Raw genomic sequence first — 22702 nt, 5'->3', positions numbered from 1 at the left:
ACTGTCTTGGTGTCTAGGTCCTCAGAACCGTTCAGTTAAGTGAGTCTGTTAAGTGTCCGACTTCACCTCAGGTCACGATCTCACGGTTGGTGAGAAGAAGCCCCGAGTTGGTCTCTGTGCTGACAGCTCAGAGCCTGGAGCCTGCTTCACAGTCTCTGTCTCTGTCTCTCTCTGTGCCCCTCCCCTGCTCTCTCTCGCTCTCTCTGTCTCTCAAAAATAAATACACATAAAATAAAATTTTGAATTTAAAATTAAAATTTAAAATTTTTTAAAAATAAAGGGTTCTATAGTTCAACAGCCTCTTGTCCCCTCTACATGATGCTCGCCCCCTCCCCGCTTTCCGATTCGGTGTGTCCCTGATCCGTGTAGCAGGTGCGGCGATGCGCTGCACAGCAGGTCCCCTGTGTCTGCGCTCTCACTTTTTGAGAGGCCACTTCCCCGCAGTCAGTCAGCTGTGCTCCAGGAGCCCAGGGTCCTCCCCTGAGAGGTCAGAGGTCAGCCTAGCCCAGCACCAGGCCGCAGCCGGACCGCAGCACCTCCGTTATGTCCCCCCTCATGTCCTCGCTCAGCGTTGGCCCTGTCCCCCACCATGAGGAGGGGGTGCAGCAGGAAGATGGGTGGAGAGAGACCACACTCCCTGGCCTGCCTTACAGCGTGCGCGGACAGGGGTTCCGTGCTAGTGTTTCTCCTTGTGGTGAACCTCTTCCTGCGCCTGGCTTGTGCCCAGCACTGCACCGTGGCGTGTGCAGAGGAGACAGTGTGGCTGCCTGGGGCTCCTTGCCGCCTGTTTCCAGGCCTCCTCCGGGGTCCTGGCACACAGCCCTACAGGTCAGGCCAGACCCCTGTATGACACACGGGTCCCTGACCTTTCCTGCATGCAGACTCTGTTCCTCTTGGATTTAATCCTTGTCATGTTTTGAAGAGTTTGTGCCCTCGTCCCTAATGTAGCCTTCTCTGTGAGTCTCCTCCCAATTCCTTAGGACACTGGGGCTTCCGTCAGTGATCTGTTGTGGATGCCATCCCCGCCGGAGCGTCAGGCCCTTCCCTGCGCTAACCGCGCTGCGCCTCGTCTTCAGGGGCTCGGCCTTCAGCATCGCTGTGGGGCTCCTTCTGTCTTGATCCTCTACCGGCTGCCCTGTTTCCCTCACTTCATGTTCTCTCCTGTCTTGGTTTACTCCCTTGGTTTGGCGGACCACCTCTTCTAGAACTTTCCTAACAAATTACATGGGAGGTAAGACTTATGAGTCGTTTTAGGTCTGAGAACGTCACATTTGTATTTAATTCACAGTCTGGCTGGGTGTAGAATTCTAGGACTCAGAACAAGGAAGCGGGGGGCGTTGTACTCTGGTCTCCAGTGATGATTGGTGAAGCCTGGCATCTTCTGATTCCCAGCCCCCTTGTCAGATGTGATTTTTCCTTTTCTCTTCGACTCTTCATCGTCTACGTTCTGAAGTTTCTTGACGACCTTCCTTTGTGTGGAGGGCCTCTGTTCATTTGTTGTGCTGAGATCCCAGTGGGCATTTTCAGGCTGGCAATCATGTCCTTCATCTTTAGAAATTTTCTTGAAGTATGTCGTTGTTGATTTCCCTCCGTCTCTGTCTCCATTCCTTCTGATGTCTGTCTTGTCTTTACTCCAGTTTCTCTTCGAATGTTTTCTAAACTTTCATTTCGTCGATTAAAGAGTTCGTGTTTTATAGTGTTATTTTATGACAGCTCTGTTTTTCCTGGTGGCTGTTGTGTGAATCCTTCTGTTTTACAGAATCTTCTTATTTCAGGACAGTATTTTCTATTAGTCCTCTGAAGAGACAACTGATATGTTTTTCCCTTCTTTTTGAAGGTTTTTTTTTCCTGTATAACTTGTTACCTTGCTTTTTTCTCCTCCCATTTCTGTCTTTCACATTAGATACCTTCTTTGTGTGCCTGATGGTCCTTGAATGTCTGTTCATGTTTAAGAATGAGGCTTCGCATTGGGGCGCCTGGGTGGCTCAGTTGTTAAAGTGTCCGACTTTGACTCAGGTCGTGATCTCACAGTTCGGTTCATGGGTTTGAGCCCCACATCAGGCTCTGTGCTGACAACTCAGAGCCTGGAGCCTGCTTCAGATTCTGTGTCTCCCACTCAAAAAGAAAAAGCATTAAAAAAAACGAGTGAAATTTCACAAGGGGGAAGATTTGGCCTCCTAGGTCTGCTAAGTCCATTGCCAGCATGTATTTGATTTCCAGGCTTGAGCAATCTAAACTTTTAACCTTCTCTGTTGTCTTTGTCCTTGTGGCTCTAGGCTTTGAAAAGCATTAATTTTTATTTATTTATTTTTATTTTTTTTTTTGGTGTGCCTGAGTGGCTCAGTCACTTGAGGGTCTGACTTTGGCTCAGGTCGTCATCTTGTGGTTCATGGGTTTGAGCCCCACGTCGGGCTCTGTGCTGACTGCTCAGAACCTGGAGCCTGCTTCAGATTCTGTATTTCTGTCTCTCTCTTCCCTTTCCTGCTTCTTCCTTCTCTCTCTCCCTCTCCCTCTCTCTCTCTCTCTCTCCTCTCAAAAATAAGTATTCTTTAAAAAGCCTTAATTATTCTTGTATTGGGGTTTTAGGAGGGAGTCGGACTATGTGCGTGTGTTCATTTCACTTTCTTTATCAGGAAGTGAACGTGGAACCCTTAAGCATGCCCAGGGCAGGGCTGGTGGCCTCCATGTTTGGTGGCAGGCGTGCCATAGCCAGCCGTCACTGGCATTCTCTTATTTCCAAGGCGTGGTATATATTTAGGTTCTTTCTGCAGAGATGTTGGCTTTCTTGTTAACTCTGCGGCAGCCATCTCCTCTTCTTAAAGGCTTTCATCTCAGATATAAAATACCAGTAAATTTATAAATAATTGAGCTTTGAGACAAAAAATAAGAATCCTTAAAACAAAAAACCTCTCTATTGATGTTTCTAAAAGGAGTTTTCCGAGGGTAAGCGTATAATCCTTAGATTAAAATGCAGCTGACACGCTAAGCCTTCTTCCGGGGAAAGTGGAATAATAGGCTTTAATGCCGTTTGTCCTTGACCACCCACAGAGGGCACTCCTGCGGCTGGAGGGACGGACACAGATAGGGTCCAGAGAGCGAGGCTGTGTTTGTGGTTTTGATCCCTGGTACGTGCTTCCACAAAGCCTTCAAGCTCGGGTTGTCAGACAGGTCGTCAGAGAGTTGGTGAAAAACACTGGTTAAGAAAAAGCAGCTTTAAGTCTGATATCAGGTCTCTGCTGGGACTGAGCGGTTTTTAGGAGGGCAGTGTGGTTCCTTCCACACCAGCCGGCTGACCTCGGATTAGCTCATGATGTGTTCCTGGGGGTACATGCACTTGCCTTCTGTCCTCCCGGCTCACTGGAGCACAACCCTGCAGGGGAAGGAATGTCTGCCTCCCCCAGCCCGACACAGGGTGGCCTGGCCCCAGTGGCCTCTGGGTAACAGAGTGCCTGCCGACAGAGGGCCTGCAGCTCCGTGTGCTGGCCGCCCACCTCCCCCCCAGCAGGGGAGGGATATGGCTCTGCCTCCCCGCTGATGGCTGTGGGAGCCTGCCCCACCTCCTGCTTCTGGATGGGCTGTGTATGAAACCGAGAGATGGCTTTCTCCACAGAAGCTTGGACTTTTTATTACTCTGTCAACCTTGAGGACATGGGATTCATGGGTTTCTAAGTTTAGAAAGTTACTGATTCTTGGTATTAAAGCCACTGACAGTCTAGGGGTAGTTTTCCTTCCTGTGGTGAAGTTGAACTAGAACACCTGGGAAGCCCAGTTCTGCGGCGGTGCCTGGCTGTTTGTTGGGTTTTAAAGACACCGTGGCCCCTTGTAGGTCAGAGTGAATCACCCTCCTCCTGTGCTCCTCTGTTCCCCCCAGCCTCCCCAGGCGGGCTGCTCCTCTCGTTCTATGCGTGGTGCTGAGTGGGTTCTTGGAGCCGCGTCTGTGACTTTGCAGGCGGGAGTCACAGCTTGGGGTGCGGAGGGGACCCTGTACATGGTGACGGGTCAGCTGGTCGACACCCAGCCGAGGTCTCCTGGGGTTTGTCATCCTCATTGATGACCAGACTTGCTGCCTCTGCGACATGTCCGCCCTCCAAGCTCTGGCCCACGTGCGAGCAAAATATTTCCTCCGTGACCCTGAGCTTAACTGAAGCACCCTGAGGCTCCCCTCCCAAAAGACTTCTTTTCTTTTTTATTCTGAGGGCCAGCAAAGGAAAATAAACCCTTTTTAAAAATGAAAAGCAGAATCTATAACTATTCTTTGCTGAAAGTACGGTTTCAGATCTCAGCCAGAGCTGGTAGGCTCCCAGGGCTTGAAGCCCCAGGTCTGTGCAGTGTTTGTGGATCAGCAGACAGCCAAGGAGGAAGCAAACGTGTCTCGTTTCCAAGTGATTTCGATTGTACACCCACAGGGCAGCCATCACTTAGAGTTCCAACGTCACGCGGCCCGTGACGTGTGCATTCATTCTCACGGGTGTCCAAGCAGCTCTACCGGAGAAGGGTACCACACACGTGCGCTCCACTGTGATGGGTGTGCCTTGGAAAGTCCTGTCAAGAAGGGAGTTAACTTCACAAGATGGATGATTTTTTGTGTTTCAGAAAATACATGAGACAGGCCAGAGCTTTGTCGTTTGTGATTTCAGATCGTCATGAATAGGCCCCCTCATCTGGTTGAGAATTTTCACTTCTGTGGAGAAAATTGCCCTTCAGACAAAGTGTGAATGAAATATTCTATCCCGGTCCCCCCAATCCCCCGCCCCCATCGCTGTTGGAGGCGGATGGGAAGAAAGAGTGGCATTTACGGAATTTGGCTGTTCTTTTGAAAGGGGTGTGTTCCTCCGGCCGCAGCTGTGGTGGCTGCTACGGGGACAGCGGGGATGGGGGGACTCTGAGCGCCCCAAGACCAGTGTACCGACCGAGGGGTCCAGAGGCCACTGGCTTCACCCACAGAACCCCAGTATCTGATGCTTTGTGTGGAGGCCACAGTTGTAACATGGAGACGTTAGCTCTTGAGTCCGTACAAGGGTGAGCTGGCCGTGTGTCTGTTTCAGGAGGTGGGGACTCACCTGTGGGGCCAGCGTGCCCGTTCCCCACCTCCTCGTGGGCGTCTCCAGGGTCAGAGCCGGGGCCAAGCGAGAGTGCTAGCTGCTGGTGGCCTTACCAGCTGCCACTTGCCTTTGCTCAGGGAAGCCTCTGGGGGTCCCACGCCGTCCACCGTGGGAGGTGTGATGTCCCTGCGAGTGGTGCGCAGGCGGGGCGTGGAGTGGGGTTGGGTCGCCGGCCCCCAGATGGCTCTGGGAAGGCCCGAAGCATGTGTTTTTGGAGAAAAATGGTTAGACTTCTTTGCTTTATTTTTCTTCTGATTTTCTGCAGAATTTAGAAAAGCCTTTTGGGAGGCGTTGAAGTGTTGCTGCCCCTGCCGGGCCGTAGCTTCCAAGGTCAAGTGGGCACCCAGAGGCGCTGGCAGTGCTGGTGGGCAGGAGCCCTGAGGAGAGCTTTCTGGAGGGTTCTGTGAGCATTCAGCACTCTGGGCTGTGTACTGCTTTCATGATGGAGACAGGCCCTGTGTTTCCAGACATACATAATACGGGGAATGAGGAGGGGATGGGACAGGAGAGTGTACAGAACATGGAGAAGACATCCACAGTGTGTTTGTGGAGTTGAGAAAATTGGGGCTTCAGGGTGGCTCGGTCGGTTAAGCAGAGAACTCTTGATTTCAGCTCAGGTCTGATCTCACAGTTCCTGAGATCGAGCCCCTAGGTGGGTTCCTCTATGAGAATGGAGCCTGCTTAGGATTCTGTCTCTCTCTCCCTTTCAATAAAATAAAATAAAATAAACAAACAAACAAGTGGGCATCTCTCTACAGTACTGTTTCCTACTAATTTTGGCAAGGTCATGGCCTTGGGTTTGGTGATGGAACCTGCTCGTATATATACACATGTACACACATATGTAAATATACACACACATTTATATGCACACACATGCCTACATGTAAATATACACACATACTAGGTATACATATAAACATACACACATATGTATATGGACACGCATACATATAAATATACGCACATACTAGGCGTACACACAAATACGCGCACACACATAAATATAACACGTATGTATATGTACACATGTATGCATATATAAACACACATATGTAGACACACATAAACATATACACATGCACATATACGTATGTACGCATACATATAAATATCACATTACGTGCACACATGTACACATAAACATATATGTAGACACACATAAAAGCACACACATACATATGCACACATGTAGGCATACATATAAACACACATATGTATATGTACATACATATGCATACACATGAACATACACAGATGCATATATGCACACACGTGGGCATACAGATGGACATACACACGTGTATATGCACACATAGGCATAAAATGAACGTACACATATATGTATATGCACACACATACATACAAATGCACACATACCATATTCACAGCTGTGCATATGTATAAATGCACACATATACACATATGTACACATGTATGCATATATAAGCCTGCACATATATGTGTACGTACACATGTACATATATAAAAATATGTATGCATATATATATATTTTTTTGACCTTTCACTTCCCCCAACCCAGTTTGCAGAGCAGACAGCTATGATGCTCTGAGACTCCCTTCTGTCACCTGTCTCTACCCACCCCCTTTTTGTCCTTTAGAATACTGTGCAGCACACTTGAATCTGGTGAATTCTGTCATTTTATGGTCAGGGAGCTGTGCATTTGACCTTTATGATCCACAACTGAGAATGTTAGGGTGCAAGGAGGTTTGGGTAAAGGAGGCTGCGTAGACTCTGATCCTCAGTTACTTGGGAACGCCATACGCTGCTGCGGTATCTAGAACCCTTGCCTGCGCATCTCATCTTGCGGTGGAAGTTCCAGGAGTGTCTGTGTTTAGCCTGGACAAAGGGGCATGAGCATTGGAAGAGGTGGCCTTCGCCTGCGCTCCTGGATTTACACCACATAGCATGCCAGCTGGCCAGGTGGTATCTGCTGCAGTCCTGTGTCTAGTTGGAGAGATGCCGGCCCTGTGGTCAGAATGTCTGCCAGACGCATGTCAGTGGTAGTTTCTCCCTCGTTTGCCCATGTGGCTGCCCAGGTGTGGCCAGCCCCTTCTCCGGTGGGCAGTGCCAAGAGCCCTGGACACAGCTGGGGATGAATCCCAGCTTCTTGGCGTGACCACAGGGACGGCACCGAGGCTTGTCTGTACATTGGAGAAGTTGTTTGCTCCAGGGTTATTTTAAGGATTAAGTGAGATGATACATACATAAGTACGTATGTATATATGTGAGTTTTATATCTGCGTTGCTATGTAGATCTTTACATCTCTGCTACACATGTGCACGTACATGAGTCCTGTATGTGTTTTGTGCTGGCTCCTGGCACGTAGTAGGAGAGCTGGATAACCAGCGGATGTTATCGTCCTGTTAGGCTCCTGTTCTGCTCTGGCCCTGAGTAGGGCGGGGCTCCTGCTCTGCCCTGACATGTGCTGGGCTGGGCTTGTCCAGTGCCCTCTGTGGACCCTCCCAGGTGCACCAGCACTTGCTGAAGAGAGATGGAGAAGATGTTAGGCTTTATCTGGATTGCATCGATTCTAGTTTGCTTTTCTTAGTTCTTATTGTTCTGACTCTCAGCCCTTCGTCATGATGCTCACTGCACTCCCTTAAAGTCTTAACTGTCAAAATGGACATGACATTTCTCTGGGGCAGGGAATGTGGGCTCCCTGGGCACTGGCAAAACGGCTGCATAAAGGTGTGTTTCTTTGTCTTTTTCCTTTGTTAGGTTTACTTTTCTCTCTGTAGGCACTGGGGGAGAAAGGATTTGTTTATGAAACAAATGGAATTTATGAGGCAGCCATTAGTTGGTCTACTTTTTGTTGGTAATCTGATCAAAGTCTTGATCAGCAAGAGGTAAGTGATGTTTGCATTTGGACTTGGAAAATTCTTGCCAGAGGCAAAGTCTGTTTTGTCTGTGAGCTTGTCCTGAAGGACTGCGGGCAGAAGCATTTACTTCTACCTTTGCTGAAGTGTCATAGAATCGAGCCTCCCCCCCTCGCCCCCGACAATGTTACTAGGACCCTAATGAAGAACTGTAGATGCAGAGCAGTAGTACATGGGCCTTGAGTGTATTTCTCATTTCACTCACTGGGCCTTCATTTTCACTTTTAAAAAGAATTTCATGTGTAATGCAGTAGTGTGAGCTATACTCATAAAGGTCCAGATTATGTTGAGTTCTTTCCAGATTATTAAAATAATAAGTTCAGAACAGATGAAGCCCAAAGGCACGCCCATTTCCTTCTAATCATTAATGCTGTAATGTTACCTGAGGCTCATAACAGATTGACTACAGCAGGGCTGTTCTGTGATTTTCTGTGACTGAACTCTAGTTCTTATTTTTTTAGGTTTTTAAATTTATTTTGAGAGAGAGAGAGATGGGGGGAAGGCAGAGAGAGAGGGAGAGAGAATCCCAGGCAGGCTCCGTGCTGACAGAGCAGAACTCAATGCGGGGCTTGATCTCATGAGAGCCATGACATTCTGTCTTGAACCAAGACCAAGACTCAGACGCTCACCTGACTGAGCCACCCAGGGGCCCCTGAACTCTAGTTCTTAACTACCTTTGTTGTTGAGGGACCAAGACTACATGATGCCTTTTTTTATTTTTGATGCTTATTTATTTTTGAGAAACAGAGACAGCATGAGCAGGGGAGAAACAGAGAGAGAGGGAAACACGGAATCTGAAGCAGGCTCCAGGCTCTGAGGTGTCAGCACAGAGCCTTACGTAGGACTCAAACCCACAAACTATGAGATCATGACCTGAGCTGAAGTTGGCCGCTTAATCTACTGTGCCCGCGAGGCGCCTGAGATGCTTCTTGAGTGACTTTTTCTGCAAGTGAGAGAGGCTGGTTCAATAAAGCCTATGAAGACAGCACCTGCTGTGGTTCCTGACCTTCCTTCTGGGAAGAGGGGCCCGGGAATTCTAGAACGGTTCTCCAGTTTTCATGGTGTCTTTTCCCTGGAAGCCCACAGTGTGCAGGGTTTTGCTGGTTTTATGAAAGTATCTTTAAAAACGTAGCCCTGAATTCCCAGGGGAGCAGAACCCCTTGAGAAGGAGCCGCGGATGAGGTGGCCACCCTGGCTGCCCTGGTGGTGCGCTGGGTATGGGTGCCATCTTGGGACCTAGTCACAGGCCACGCCTGCAGCCCACCGTGTGCGGACCGCCAGCCTTGTCCAGGGGGCCCAGCCGCTTGTAGAGGCCACGGCACAGTGGCAGCCTCAGCGCTGACCCTGGGCCCTCTGGACTCCTAAGTCCACATTGTTAACCAGCACGTTCTGTCGCCTCCCAGCCAGAAAAGAGCCTCCTCTTCTGCCCCAAGACCTCTGCTCCTCATGAGGTCATGTGCCCCCAGGTCCCAGCCTCCTCACTGTTCATCTCCACACCCAGCCCCCCACCACCCAGACTTCACATTCACGTCACTGCTACCTCCGCAGGCGCCCAGGCAGCACTTCTTTGTTCTGGACACAGAAACCCGCCTCGGCTCCTGGCAGGTTATTCTCTCCTGTTCCTGGAGGGGAGGAGGCATCACGCTGTGTGATGGGTTTGTTCAGGAATGGTGTAGGGAGCTGGGGCCAGGAGTTCTGAGTGGGATGGGCGTGCCGGGGCCAGCGGTGTGGCCCAGAGGGGGACCAGCGGCTGGAGGCCCCGAGACGGCCAGCAAGGGGTCCTCGAGGCTCCCTGGTGGCTCGCTGGCTCACCAGTACCGCCATTCTGCCCTTTGGTGTATTTGTGCCTTCACTCGTTGCTGTCTTCATTCCAGCGTCCACCACGAGCTCCTGAGCAGCATCATGTCGAGGCTCCTTTTGGCGACACATAAGCACAGAAAGTATAAGGACTTTCATCTGCTTTCTTTGATGGGAGGAAAAGGAAATTTGGAAGAAGCAAAAATACGTATATATCGCTGCTTAAAAATACTGCTTTTATAGTGCCAGATGCTTCTCACTCATAAGATAAAGACGTTTGAGGTGTTCTAGAAATGTGATGGTCAAGGCAAAAGTGTTTGAAAACTCTGGCCTGCTGTTCCCCAAGGGGACTAGACACACGTTCCAGCCCTTCCGCACACCTGAGAGGCTGTGGCTTGAAGAAATGGGGGACGCGATGCCATTTTGCCGTTTCCTGAAGGCAGACATTAGCACAAGATGTAATGATGAAATAAGAGGTGCAGTAGTTTAGAACTCAGTATTTCTGGAAAGTCTAACATTCAGGGACTGAACTGGGAAAAGATGTCTTCTCCCTTTTTTTTTCCTCCCTGTGGGAAAAGGAAACTTTAAACATTTGAAATAAGCATGTGTCTGTTTTTTTAGAGCCCACTCTGTGAAGCATCTGAAACAAGGACCCCAAATTTGAGTGCCTTTGGGGTCCAGGCAGGTAACAAATGGGCGAAGCACATTGGACATTAAATAATAGCAGAACCTGGGCCCTGTGACCCAGCGGAAAGCCACGTGTCCCTTAGAACAGGAGCAGATGCTGCCGGAGTCCACTTGGCGTTGCCATATGGTGGCCTGTGTGGGGGGTGGGGAGCCAGATCTTCCAGTCTTTATAGACATCCAGCATTTTGAGTAACCAACGGAAAGCCATAAACCACACCAGCGCCCTGTGGGCCAAGCAGACCCTGTCTGTGGTTTGCTTCTGCTTGTAGACCATCTGTCTGCATCTTTTTCTTATTTGTTTGTTTTGTTTTGTGCTAGCAAAATATACTGTATAGAACCCAGAATACTCACCTGGGTGTTTTACATTTAAAAATGAAATTTTCAGGGGGTGCCTGGGTGGCTCAGTTGGTTGACCATCTGACTCTTGATCTTGTCTCAGGTCATGATTTCGCGGTTTGAGGGGTCGAGTTCCACGTCCGGCTCTGTGCTGACAGCGCAGATCCTGCTTGGGATTCTCTCTTTCCCTCTCTCTCTCTCTCTCTCTCTCTCTCTCTCTGCCCCTTCCCCTTCTCAGAAGGAAGAAATAAACTTTAACAAAAAATAAATAAAAATAAAAATTCCAAGCATGAATCACAAATGCATCAGGTGGATTTGACTTGTACCGCCTGCGTTTGTTCTGACTTGAGCTACAGGTGCGTGCCCTGCGCGTAGCGGACCTTTAACAAGGACTTGTTAACTGCACGAAATGTGACTCTGGTTTCCGTGAATCCCAGAGACATCTGAGAACAGAAGAAGCTGCCAACAGAATAACGCAAAGAAAACCGATGTGTTCTGGGTGCAGTGCCCTCCTCCGTGTTGAACAGATAGTGTGTTTTCAGAAACAAAGATGCCATTGCAAAGGCTAGGGTAAAAGCAAAGAAGGCAGCACACACGGAATACTGCTTTGGCGTGTGATCTTGGCTCAGTCTCGTTTTCTGAGCTGTCCCTTCTCAGATTTAGCTTTATATGTTTTATTTTTGTCTTCCTCTTACACGTGTGAAAGGTTGTCAGAATTTTCCAGCCTTGGTCCACGTCGTCTTGGTTACAAATAAGAACTTAAGCAGAAAAAGCATTTGTTGGAAGAACATTCAGCAGCTGTCAGAGGAGGCTGGGTCGTCGGAACCGTGGCAAATGCTGTGCTGAGGGAAGAGCAAGCCACTGCCGTGCTGCCGACACGGCGGTCACGATGCACCTGCTGGTACCAGCCAGGTCTGGATGTACAGCTTCCGCCGTGGCCCTCAGTGGTGTTCTTCCCCGTCCCTGTCTCTCTGTGCCACTTACCCCGGATTCAGAGTCCAGGTAGGAGCACCTGCATGCGCACAGGGGCCTCCTCCGCCTCCCGCGCACCGGTGCTCAGCCGTGGAGGAGGGGACTGGACCATGGAGACATGGTGGGGGACTCCTCTGTGGGTTAACTTGAACCTCCTGCCCCAGGGAAGAAGACAGTCACCGAAGCCAGCGGGAGGCGCAGGAGCCAGACAGCAAGCCCTTCCTGGGATGTGGCACGTGTGGCAGAATGAGGCGTTCCCACACATGACGTTAGTTGCTTGGTTCACGGTAGAGTTGAGGTTTTAACCCGTTTATGCCTGACTCCCAAATGCATGCCCTTAACTCCTTTTTATCCAGATGTCTTTCGTGGAACCTCACTTACAGCATTGGAGAATCTGTTCCCCAAATCCAGCTTGAAGTGTGTGACTTCCAAGCAGACGTGGTGGAAGGTGGCACCTGGCACTGCCCTGTGGCAGGTGGCACTGATCTGCTTTGCTGTAGCAGGATTCCTCAGTGTCCGCAAAAGTAGTTTCAGATGTATAGGAGGTTTTTAAAGAATTTTTTTTTAACGTTTATTTATTTTTGAGGGAGAGAGACAGAGACAGAGTGCAAGCAGGAGAGGAGCAGAGAGAGAGGGGACACAGACTCTGAAGCAGGCTCCAGGCTCTGAGCTGTCAGCACGGAGCCCCACTCAGGGCTTGAAGTTTCTGACTGCGAGGTCATGACGTGCACCCGGGTTGGACCCTTAACCACCGGAGCCATGTGTATGGATTTTTACGCAGGCATCTTCTTCTGGCATATGTTGTAGAAAATTATTTTTTTTTAATTTTTGGTGCATTCAGCACATACCTCTTGTATGTCTGCCGTGTGCCAGGCACTGTACTAAGTCTGGGGATACTGAGTTGAATGAAACCATTTCTGCCCTTCGGTGCTTGTTTGGGAGAACAGAAAAGGGTAGGCGACAATGTATGAACGCCTTGCTTGTTTGCTGGAAAGCTGGCATAAAGGTAAGTGTAAAGCGTAAAAAACTGTTGCAAATCCATCTTGGAAGAGAAGAATATGGCTTACACGAACCCTTCCCGCACCCGTCATGAGCCAGGTGCCGGGAGACCGGTGGGAGGGGCAGCTAGTCGGGGACAGGCGCAAGGTGCCCGCAGGAAAGGGCACTCTAGGCCGGGCCTAGGTGCTTAGGAATCTGCTCATCTGCCCTTGTTCGCTGCCCCTTGATGGCATTTTTCCAAGGGGTAGAAACTTGTTTTATTGTAACCCATTACCTGCACGGGATTCCCGTTCCCTGCTGTGCTCTTGTTCTTAAGTGGCGTCCTGGCCAGCTCTGCCTTTGACTTGCAGGATGTCAAGAGCCCTGCAGAGCTGTGACACTCACTGGGTGTGTGGCCCCCCAGGGCATCACTGCGAGGTTCTGAGTGGTGCCGCGTTCTCATCGGCCCAGTGGCTGTCAGGGACACGAGGCCCCAGCGGTAAACGCTAGGGCACTGAGCTTGCCGTAAAGTCAGATTCGGACTCTTAGAGAAATGGTACAGTTTCATGAAAGTACACTAAGCAAAATCCCACCATCACCAGGTAAATACAGGTCAGCAGCAGCCAGATTAAGAAGTAGACATTTTCCAGCCCTCCAGAGGTGCCCATGCCCTTCTCACCCCTCACCCTGTCTCTTTCCCCCTGAAAGCGAGCACAGCCCTGAGTTACACACTGGTCACTTCCCTGTGGTGTGTATTTTCTCTTTCTCCTAGTGCCAACCCGCCCCTGCGCCCCCATCCCTGCCCCATGAGCCTCTAACTGCGTCCTGTTGCCTGGCCAGGAACCGTGTGCTGACGTTGTCTCCCTGGCTGTTGTAAACATTCAGGTTCATGATGATATAACCAGAACAGGACTATGTGTGGGTGCCAGGGGCTTGCATCCTGCACTTTGATGTCCAGTTGGACCAAAGGTTATTGCACTTGGCCTGAGACCTGGAGTTTCATAGGGCTCTGGGTGGTACCTGCTTGTCTTCCAGGCGGGCCCCTTGGCCGCCCTCATCCTTTCCTAGGCAGGTGCAGTGTTGGGGCTGGCCTGGGGTCCCTGGGAGCAGCCCTTGGTGCCACCTGTGGACCTGTCCGGGTGGGGGCTGGCCCAGGGGGGTCCTGGGAGCCGTCGCCGGTGCCGCCTGAAGACCTGTCCAGGTGGGGGCTGGCCCAGAGAGGGCCTGGGAGCCGTCCTCGGTGCTGCCTGTGGACCTGTCCGGGTGGGGGCTGGCCCAGGGGGGTCCTGGGAGCCGTCGCCGGTGCCGCCTGAAGACCTGTCCAGGTGGGGGCTGGCCCAGAGAGGGCCTGGGAGCCGTCCTCGGTGCTGCCTGTGGACCTGTCCGGGTGGGGGCTGGCCCAGGGGGGTCCTGGGAGCCGTCGCCGGTGCCGCCTGAAGACCTGTCCAGGTGGGGGCTGGCCCAGAGAGGGCCTGGGAGCCGTCCTCGGTGCTGTCTGTGGACCTGTCCGGGTGGGGGCTGGACGAGGGCCCTGGGAGCCACCCTCGGTGCCGCCTGTGGCCCGTCAGCACCTCCGCATGGAGCACACCTGAATGTAATCAGAAACCTTGAACCCGCAGGTTTTGGTAACTGAAACCCCAGCCACTATGGGACTGATTGCACAGGATGCCAGCTCTGTGACAGAGCCTTTCACGCAAGAGGATTTGGGCTGGTTTCCAGTGTCACCGTGTTTTATAGAAGTCTGTCTCAGCTATGGTGTAGAACCTGTGCCACTGAATTAGGGGTCATTTCAGTGGCCACGGGGCTGCCTGGCCTGTGGTTCAAAGGCCATCCTGCGGGCGCGGTGTGGGCGTGTGGCCAGACGGGTGGAAAAGGAGGGGTTCAGGCACAGTGATGATCAGGGGCCGCACCTGGCCCACGGGGTTGCCGCCCTGATGCTGGGAGGGACTTGCTGAGGCTGCAAGACTTCCTGGGCACAGGGAGAGTTGGAGCCTCCCAGGACGGGCCTCGGCGGTGACTGGTCAGAGCAGGGAGGTCCGTTCTGAGGGTGGAGCGCTGGGAATCGTGGATGGCTGCACAAGGAAGGGGGCGGAGGAGGGCCCTCACCCTTCCCCCTGTCCCCCTGGCAATACAGAAACATCATCTAGGCTGTGATTTTGGTCTTTCAGCCTGTGCAACGGTGCTTGTCCGGCATGGTCTGCAGCCACCCGTGATGGGAGGGGGAGGGGTTGAGGCCCTCGGTGGGGCATGTGTTCGCATGTGCATGCGGTTCAGACCGACTGAACCATCACCTAGGGGTGCAGAGGCCAGAAATCTGCATTTTAATGAGATGGCTCAAATTCGTGCACAGCAGCATCCTAGATCTCTGATCTAGAAAGTGGTCGTTTGATGCAGGGTAGTTGGGTTGGGGAGAGACTGGGACTTTGAGACTCGGACTTGTTGCTCTAAAAAAAGAAATACGTGTGAACTGGGGTGTTTTTGACACTCTCTGTGCAAGAGTCTCAGATTTTAACTTGTCTTTTTGGGGAGGTGTTCTGCACCTGGATGAAGACGTGCTCCCTGGGGGCGCCGTCCAGGCTCTCTGTCCTCGTGGCTGGATCCTCCGTGGGAAGGGGTCTGTCAGGTGTCCGTGGAGACCAGCTAAAGAGCCGTGAATTGGTCATAGTTCCAGTCTCAGTTTTTCTGGAAGCAAATCCTGTCTGTGCAAATCCATCCACCTTTCAGTTCAGTGGGTGATTCCGTTCTTCCTCCATCAGCCGGGAGTGGGGCCCCATCATGAAGTGCTTGAAACGACACATTATTTTTAGTTCCTGAAAGGCTGTGTTTTTCATGGCCGTTCTAAATAATCTTTCAGTGTTGGGAGCTCAGGGCTTTGTTATTTGTGGAGCGTACTGAACAACGACAAAAGACCGGCCCAAGTGTGTCAGGTGAAGCATAGCTCATTCCTAGAGTCCCAGAATCGTGGAGGGTCACACTGGAAGGAGTCACAGAAGTCCTGTGATCCTGTGGTGAGCTGGGGCCGTCTGGCTGTGCTGTATTCTCACTCTGCCGTTAGGTGCCGGACGAGTGACTTCGTGCCTCAGTTTCCTCCGCTGTGCGATGGGGCCGGTGACGGGCACGGCACGGTGTTGTCACAGGGTGGTTGTGAGCTGGCGTGTGCAGGACACTGCCCGGGGCCCAGCGAACCTGCACCTGCCGTGGCACAGGTGAACAAACAGACCTGGAGAGGTCTTGATTTGCCCGAGGTCACGTAACTAGTTCAGGCTGCAGAAAGCAGGCCTTCCAAGTCCTTGTTTTGTTTTATCCCTGTTGACTGGACCGGTTAACTGGTTCTTAAGACTAAGGATTGAAAGCTTTGTGTCCACCCAGTAGGAGCGCTGAAATGATGAGCGGCTGCTTAGCCTCAGTGCTGGGAGACTCTTCTGAAATCATCAGGTGAATAACGAGACATGAGCGGAAGGCGATGCCCCGAAATGATCACATCGTGTTGGAGAAATGGAATTGCTCCCCGCAAAGCGAGCGGTGCTCTTAGGGTGGTCGCGGTCTGGCATGTTGCCAGAGGGGCTGGGCCGCCCGGGACGTGCAGCCAGGGTTTGTCTCCCTCTGCTGTTCCTTCCTCGGGGCCTGGCGTGGAGACCTGGCGGCTGTGTTACAAGAGTCAATGAGAAGAACCGTAAGACCATATATACCCGTGTGGACATGCCCACGTATGAATATATGTGCTTATAACACATTGGGGGAAAGACTGAAAGTCCCCCTGAGGAGCCACGGTCTTGCTGGGCCCTGCCACCTGCTTTATTTCCTTTCTGCTTTGCTACTTGTTTAGAGAGGAGGGTCAGATGTGTCTTCCTGTTTACACAGCCCCCTGACATTTCTTACAGTTTTGCATAGCGGATAATGGGTTTTTAAAAAAGATTTTATTGTTAAGCAGTCTTTACACCCATTATGGGCCCTGAACTCACAACCCTGAGATCACGAGTCAGGCCCAGTGGTTGAAGAAGCATGGAGGCAGGAAACTGCAGTGGTTACCAGCCCGGGTCTGGAGCCAGAGCCTGGTTTGAATCTGCTCCACTGCTTAGTAGCCGTATGAGAAGTGGCTTAATTTCTCTGTGCCTCAGTTTCTTCATTTTTAAGATGGAAGGAGGTGATAATAGTACCTGTCTCCCAGCGTGGCTGTGAGGATTGGATGAGTAAGTGTAAGTTGATGGGCAGGAGTGGTGTTTGGCACTTAGTGAGTCTATGCTCATGACTTCTATGACCTTGAAAGCTACCAACTTCTGTGCTCTCCCTCTGTCTTGCTCTTTTTCAGTCTGCCTGTAGTCGGGACGAAGTTCTCTGTGGATTCTCCAGTGAGCACAGGCACAATTTTCTGTTGTTTGTGCAGCACATAGTCATGGAGGATAGAGATCGCATCTCAGGAACAATGACAGACACGCTTAGTGCCTGTTAGAAAAGATTTGGGTTCCCTGAGCTCACAGAAACTCATTTCCTTTTGTAACAGTGAAATGATTTTTCCTGTTGCCTTCATTTGGTTTGGCTGTTGAAATGTTTTTGTTTTGTTTTGCTAGTCGGGATTTTAGATCAAGGTGTGATTTCGACGTCACTTACATCTTTTCTTTGCATTTCTTCTGTTAAAGGACATTTTCCTCTTAAAAATGTTATTTTCATTAAAAATTTTTATGACATTGAAATCAGGTCCAGCAAAAAACTAATCGATTTACTTTATCTTTCTTAAAAGTTTCTAACATTCTTGTTACTTTACTTACTGGTATGGATATTTCTTAGTGAGAAAGACCAAGTTTGTTACTATTTACAAAGACCCATTTGTATGGAATATTCAAACACTGGACAACACTTATTACCAGGTAGTATTTGAACAATGTTGGCCTTTGTATCTTCTAGCAGAATTAACAGCACTACATGGAATCAGGATTTGTTTTGAGTGTGGTATGTATACTTCATTAATACTACCTTCATTTGCAAGAGTGACTCGGCCGTGGCAGCCAACAGGACTCTGAGCGAACGCACACCTAGAACGTGGCATCGGGTGTGGGCAGATCTGAGTGATTGAGCTGGGATAGCTTCTCTTGCGCGCTCTTGGTCCAGTCCACAGAAGCGTCTGTCTTCACCTTCACCTCCGTACCTCAGCATTTCCCACTCTTGCTTTGCACTTGATGTTGAGTGGATTCTGTGTTGATTGCTAAGCAAGTAGGAGACTTGATACCTTCCTCCTGTGTCTCGATGGTTTTTCTCTGGATACTGGTGATCTGTAAATTTCCCAGAAGTTCTGGGAAGGAGGTAGCCCTTGGAAATCATTTGACTCGCGACGAGCTCCCTGAGGTCGCTGTGGGCTGTGCTGTTGGCTGTGTAGCCCTGTGTGTCCGCCCTCTCTGGTTGCACCTGGGCCACCGTGGCCCCTCCCTGTCCTCAGATGCACAGGCGCATGCTCCCAGGGGGCCCCTCCTGCCCTCCCCACGCAGAGCAGTCTTCCCCTGACATGTTTGTCCCCTCCCCTCCCTGAGAACATGCTTGAACGTCCCCTTGGGAACGAGACTTTGGGTGACCCTTTCGGTAGAATGGCCAATCCCCCAGGCACCCCCTGTTCCCCTGACTGCTCGCTCTTTCTCTAAGGTGCAGATCGCTTACTTGGCACCACTCTGGGCTGGTCCCGGGGCGGGGACCTGGTGGTGCCCCTGCTTTGTCCTCAGTGCCTGAGTGGTGCCGGGTGCCTCCCTAGGCAAGGGCTGTGGAAGTGTTTGTGGAGGGATGACAGAGACGTGTCAGGCGGTTTTGTGGGGAACAGGGAGGGGAGGGGGGATTGGCAACAGAGGAGGAATTGAGGTGATTGCTGTGATCTTCCTGGGGTTTGCGGAGCGCCTAACCAAGGGCTTGGAGGGCAGAAAGGGTGTTAAGACACAGGGCGACTAGGGTGTGTGTACTCCTGATGGGTCTCACCTGAGACCCTTCCTGATGGGAAGGAGAAGAAAGGCAAGCTGGAATATTCTGTGTCTAGCTCGGCATGGAATCTAGGTAGACAGTCTTCCCGTTTAGCTGAGAGAAAGAATACCAGAAAAAACCCCACACCTGGACATTTCTTTTATAAAGCATTTATATTAATAGAATAAGAATAGGTTACTTCTGTTATTTGTGTTCATCTGAAATATAGTTTCTCCGAGGCTCTAAGTAACCCTTGCTGAAATGCCGATTTTAATTTGAGGCCAAGTTTCCTAAAATGTTTCGAAAGCTAACTGCTGGGAGGCTTTGGCCTTTAGGGAGCTTATATCTTTAGATAGATTTTTCTGTATCTGGGAGCTAGGCTGGAGTTTCTGAAGATCCGAATACTGAATTAGATTTTCAGCTCCTTGAGTCCCTACCAGAATTCATGTTTTAAGTATGCAGTTTATGGTTCTTCCTTTGAATACATGTGTCCTTTTATAAGGACCGTTTCTGAAGCTGAGGCGTCGGCCACATCCTTCCTTCCCCTGGTGGTGGTGTCATCCGGCCTGCTTGGGCGAGCAGCTGACATGGGAGCCCAGGCCTGCCCTGTTTGTTTTAGGCCTCGAGTCAGGAAGATGGTGGACTCCTTGATGATCTGAGTTAACTGCATTTCCATCCAGTATGTTGTGGGATTAGGTAGACTGTGACTGGGGAGTGAGTTGTAATTTAGTTAACTGGATGAATTCCGAGTGATCGTAGGTATTTGCTAATTAAAAAGCCCACAACGTGGATAGATGGGAGGTTCTTTACGATGATGGCCCTTTACTTTGCTCTGAGGTCATTTTATCTCCCTTCTCCCCTGCCACGTGGGAACCTTTGCCTTTTGTCTCGGCCTTTCTGGAGAGCAGAGCTGGTGGTGGGCTGCTGGGACAGCCTATGGAGGGGCCTGGCTTCTGGCCTGTGCGGCTGGGTGCCCAAGACCTCTGGGGACCCCATCTGTCGAGTGAAAGGGAAAGGCTCTACCATCGTGTCCCAGCATTGAAATTTTGTATTCTAACTCTGCATTTGGCCAGAGAGAGAGAGAGAGAGGGAGAGGGAGAGAGAGAAGCCGCAGTAGATCTGAACGTACAGACAGGCAAGGATGTCTGTGACATATTGTTGAGTGAGAAATGCCGCTTGTGGAACATTTTGTGTCATACATAGTGATCTAATCTGCTAAGAATTATGGGAGGTATAAGGGAAGGACTTAACATCTTTATACTCCTTGGAGCTGAATTTTAGGCAGTTCAAGGACTTTTATAATCTCACAGGGAACGCAGCCAGGAGCTCAGTGGTTTTGTGATTCTCTGACTGTGCTGTGCTGAGGGTCCCGTCTGCCCAGGGGCTCCTGTGGGCGCCGCTGGCTTGTGCTTGGACCCTCGGCTTCTCACCGCCACCAGTGGTCACCCCTTGTCTCCCATGCCTGGCTTCGGTGGCACGTGGGTCTATAACCTCTGTTTTCAAATTTAAAAATCAAGACTGTGTTTTCGTAAAAAATCCCTGACATTAAAGTTTTCACTGGCTTCATCTTGCTTTTCAGAAGTGGCAATTTTCGGTGAGCGTATTACCCCGTGTCCCACAATGGTCTCTCTCCGATGGACAGCCCGGCTGGGCTGGCCTCGTGTGCTCACTGACGCATATGCTGTGCGACCCTGTGTCTGTCACTGTCAGGTGGGCGGACGTCCCTCTCCTGAATGTGGCCAGACACTTGTGACTTACGTTATTTCTCCTGTAGCCTCTTAATGGGCGCCATGGCCACGGCAACTCGTTAGCGTGATTCCTGCCTTGACGGCCCCTCTCGTGCCTGGGGCTGGGCAGCCAACTCGGTGGTCACTCCCACGGCGCGCCCTGGGCTTCCTCCACGGCTGGTCTCTGCCGGCCGCCTCCTGCCCCTTCCTGCCGATTCATTATCTCAGCCCCCGCACATAGCAGGGGTGAGGGGGGCGGCGTTTGATATTCATGTTGACCTCCTCTGTTTTCATCCATGCCTTAAGTGATCTGGCAACTCTTGTGCTTCCTGCTGAGTGAGGGAGGTCTGTCCCTTATGCTGTGTTAGAGGGGACTCTGACACCCCGAGACCAACCCCACCATATCAGAGGGGACCCCGACTCCCCAAGACCGCCCTCACCATATCAGAGGGGACCCCGATGCCCTGAGACCACTCTGCCATATCAGGGGACCTTGACTCCCTGAGACTGCCGCCACCATATCAGAGGGGACCCCAACTCCTCGAGACCACCCCCACCATATCAGAGGGGATAATGATTCTCTGAGACCGCCCCCACCGTATCAGAGGGGACCTGAGACACCCCCCCCCACCACCACCACTTAAGGCTGTTTCTCCCACTCTTGGTGGAGGTTCTTAGGTTCAGGGTCCTGAGGAGGTCTGGGTCATTGTTCTTCTCGTGTCTGGTGGTGTCTTGTGCAGTTACTGGGCTTCATGGCCCATCCTACTTCACCAGGGCTTAGGGAATATATAGATTAAGTTACTGAGCCACACCTTTCTTTTTTATTTCTATTTTGTTTTTTTAATGTTTATTCATTTTTGACAGAGTCAGAGCTCTTGACTTTAAGCACCTTGTGAGCAGTGGTGACCCAGCATTCATGAGCAGACAGGGTCCACCCCAGTAGGCTGGCCGTGCAGCAGGCGGTGCTCTGGTGGCCCGTGGGGAGCAGTGGTGGCCTGGGGCCAGGAGGCCAGAGATGCTGTGGGAGGGCTTGCGTTCATCCAGCAACACCCGTGGTCTCTGCCGTTTTCAGGTGCTTGTTCCGTTCCCGTGCTGGGGCCACAGAGTGATTGTGTCCGCTGCTCGGAGCATAACTGGACATTGAGAGGAAGACCAGTGACTTGCACGACCAGCAGCTTAACAACTTAAGAAGATGGGCCTTTGTGGGCCTGACCGATGTAGGTCACCCACACGGGAACACTGGCTTTAGGCCTTTGAGCGAGCAATGGGAATTGAATGCCTGCCATTGGGCACATGTTTGGAGTCGCCACTTGTCATAATGTATCAAATCAGGTTCCTGAAAGCTATGATTCCGAGAGGCAAGCGTGAACATTTCCACCTGCCCTACCTGGCCAAGGTGAATTCAAAGGTCCTAAGCTAGATGTCGGGTACAGATGTGTAGTTTGTCAACCTGAGAAAGAAGGAAGATGACATTGGCTTCTGGTGAATGTGGAATTGTGTGTGTGTGCCTCTAAATAGCAATAATACTATAATGTAATACTAGTGGTTTTGACGTAGCAACTACTTACTGTGTGTCAGGAACTGTATAAAATGCTTTTTATTATTCACAAAGCAACTCTAGAGTCCCATTTTACAGGTGCAGCCACTGCATCATGGTGAGCAGAAACCTCTTGACCAAGGCCATATCATTACATAGTGAATGCGGAGCTGGCACTGGGAACCAGGCGTTTAAACCTAGGTGGAGAGTCCTGACTGCTGACTGACAGCGTTTCCTGCAGGGAATGATGCAACCTCTCTGGTCCAGGTGTGGACCACACTGATTGGAGTGCGTTTGAGGAATTTTAATGTCCGCAGAGAGCATAGCGCCCCAGCTGGTGCCTGGGAGTCTCCTGTGGCTGCCGTAACAAGTTACCACAGACGAGGTGGCTTCAGCGACTTGTGTTTGTTTTCTTTCTGTCCTAGAGGCCGGAGCCCTGAAATCTGTTGTCTTGGCAGAGCTGTGCCCCCTCTGGGAGCTCCAGGAGAGAAGCTGTTCCTTGTTCATGATGGTTCTGCCCACATTCCGTGGCCCGTGGCTTCACTGTCCCAATCTCTGCCTTCTGGTCACGTTGCCTTTTCTTTCTTCTGGTGTCAGATCACCCTCTGCTGCCTCCTTATAAGGATACCTTTGCTGTCATTTGGGGCCCATCCTGGTAATTTCCCTGTCTCAAGATCTTTAACTTAATTACACTGCAAAGTCTCCCCCCCCCCCCCCCCCCCAACCCG

The 22702-nt window shown here is 51.0% G+C and overlaps 1 protein-coding gene and 1 long non-coding RNA gene across 2 annotated transcripts in view; both read left to right on the top strand.

Annotated features, from left to right (window-relative positions):
* The window catches only part of SGMS1 (sphingomyelin synthase 1), a 235965-nt gene that overhangs the window by 5603 nt on the left and 207660 nt on the right, over positions 1-22702 (top strand). The window lies entirely within an intron of this gene.
* Positions 7923-8991, top strand: LOC144224295 (uncharacterized). Its single transcript, XR_013333005.1, has 2 exons — positions 7923-7973; positions 8751-8991. It is a non-coding gene; the product is annotated as an uncharacterized LOC144224295 (long non-coding RNA).

Source organism: Crocuta crocuta, unplaced genomic scaffold (genome assembly GCF_008692635.1).
Source record: "Crocuta crocuta isolate KB4526 unplaced genomic scaffold, BGI_CrCroc_1.0 scaffold2, whole genome shotgun sequence".
Lineage (NCBI taxonomy): Eukaryota > Metazoa > Chordata > Mammalia > Carnivora > Hyaenidae > Crocuta > Crocuta crocuta.
Note: the sequence above shows the minus strand (reverse complement) of the source record. Positions and strands in the feature narration are given on the sequence as shown.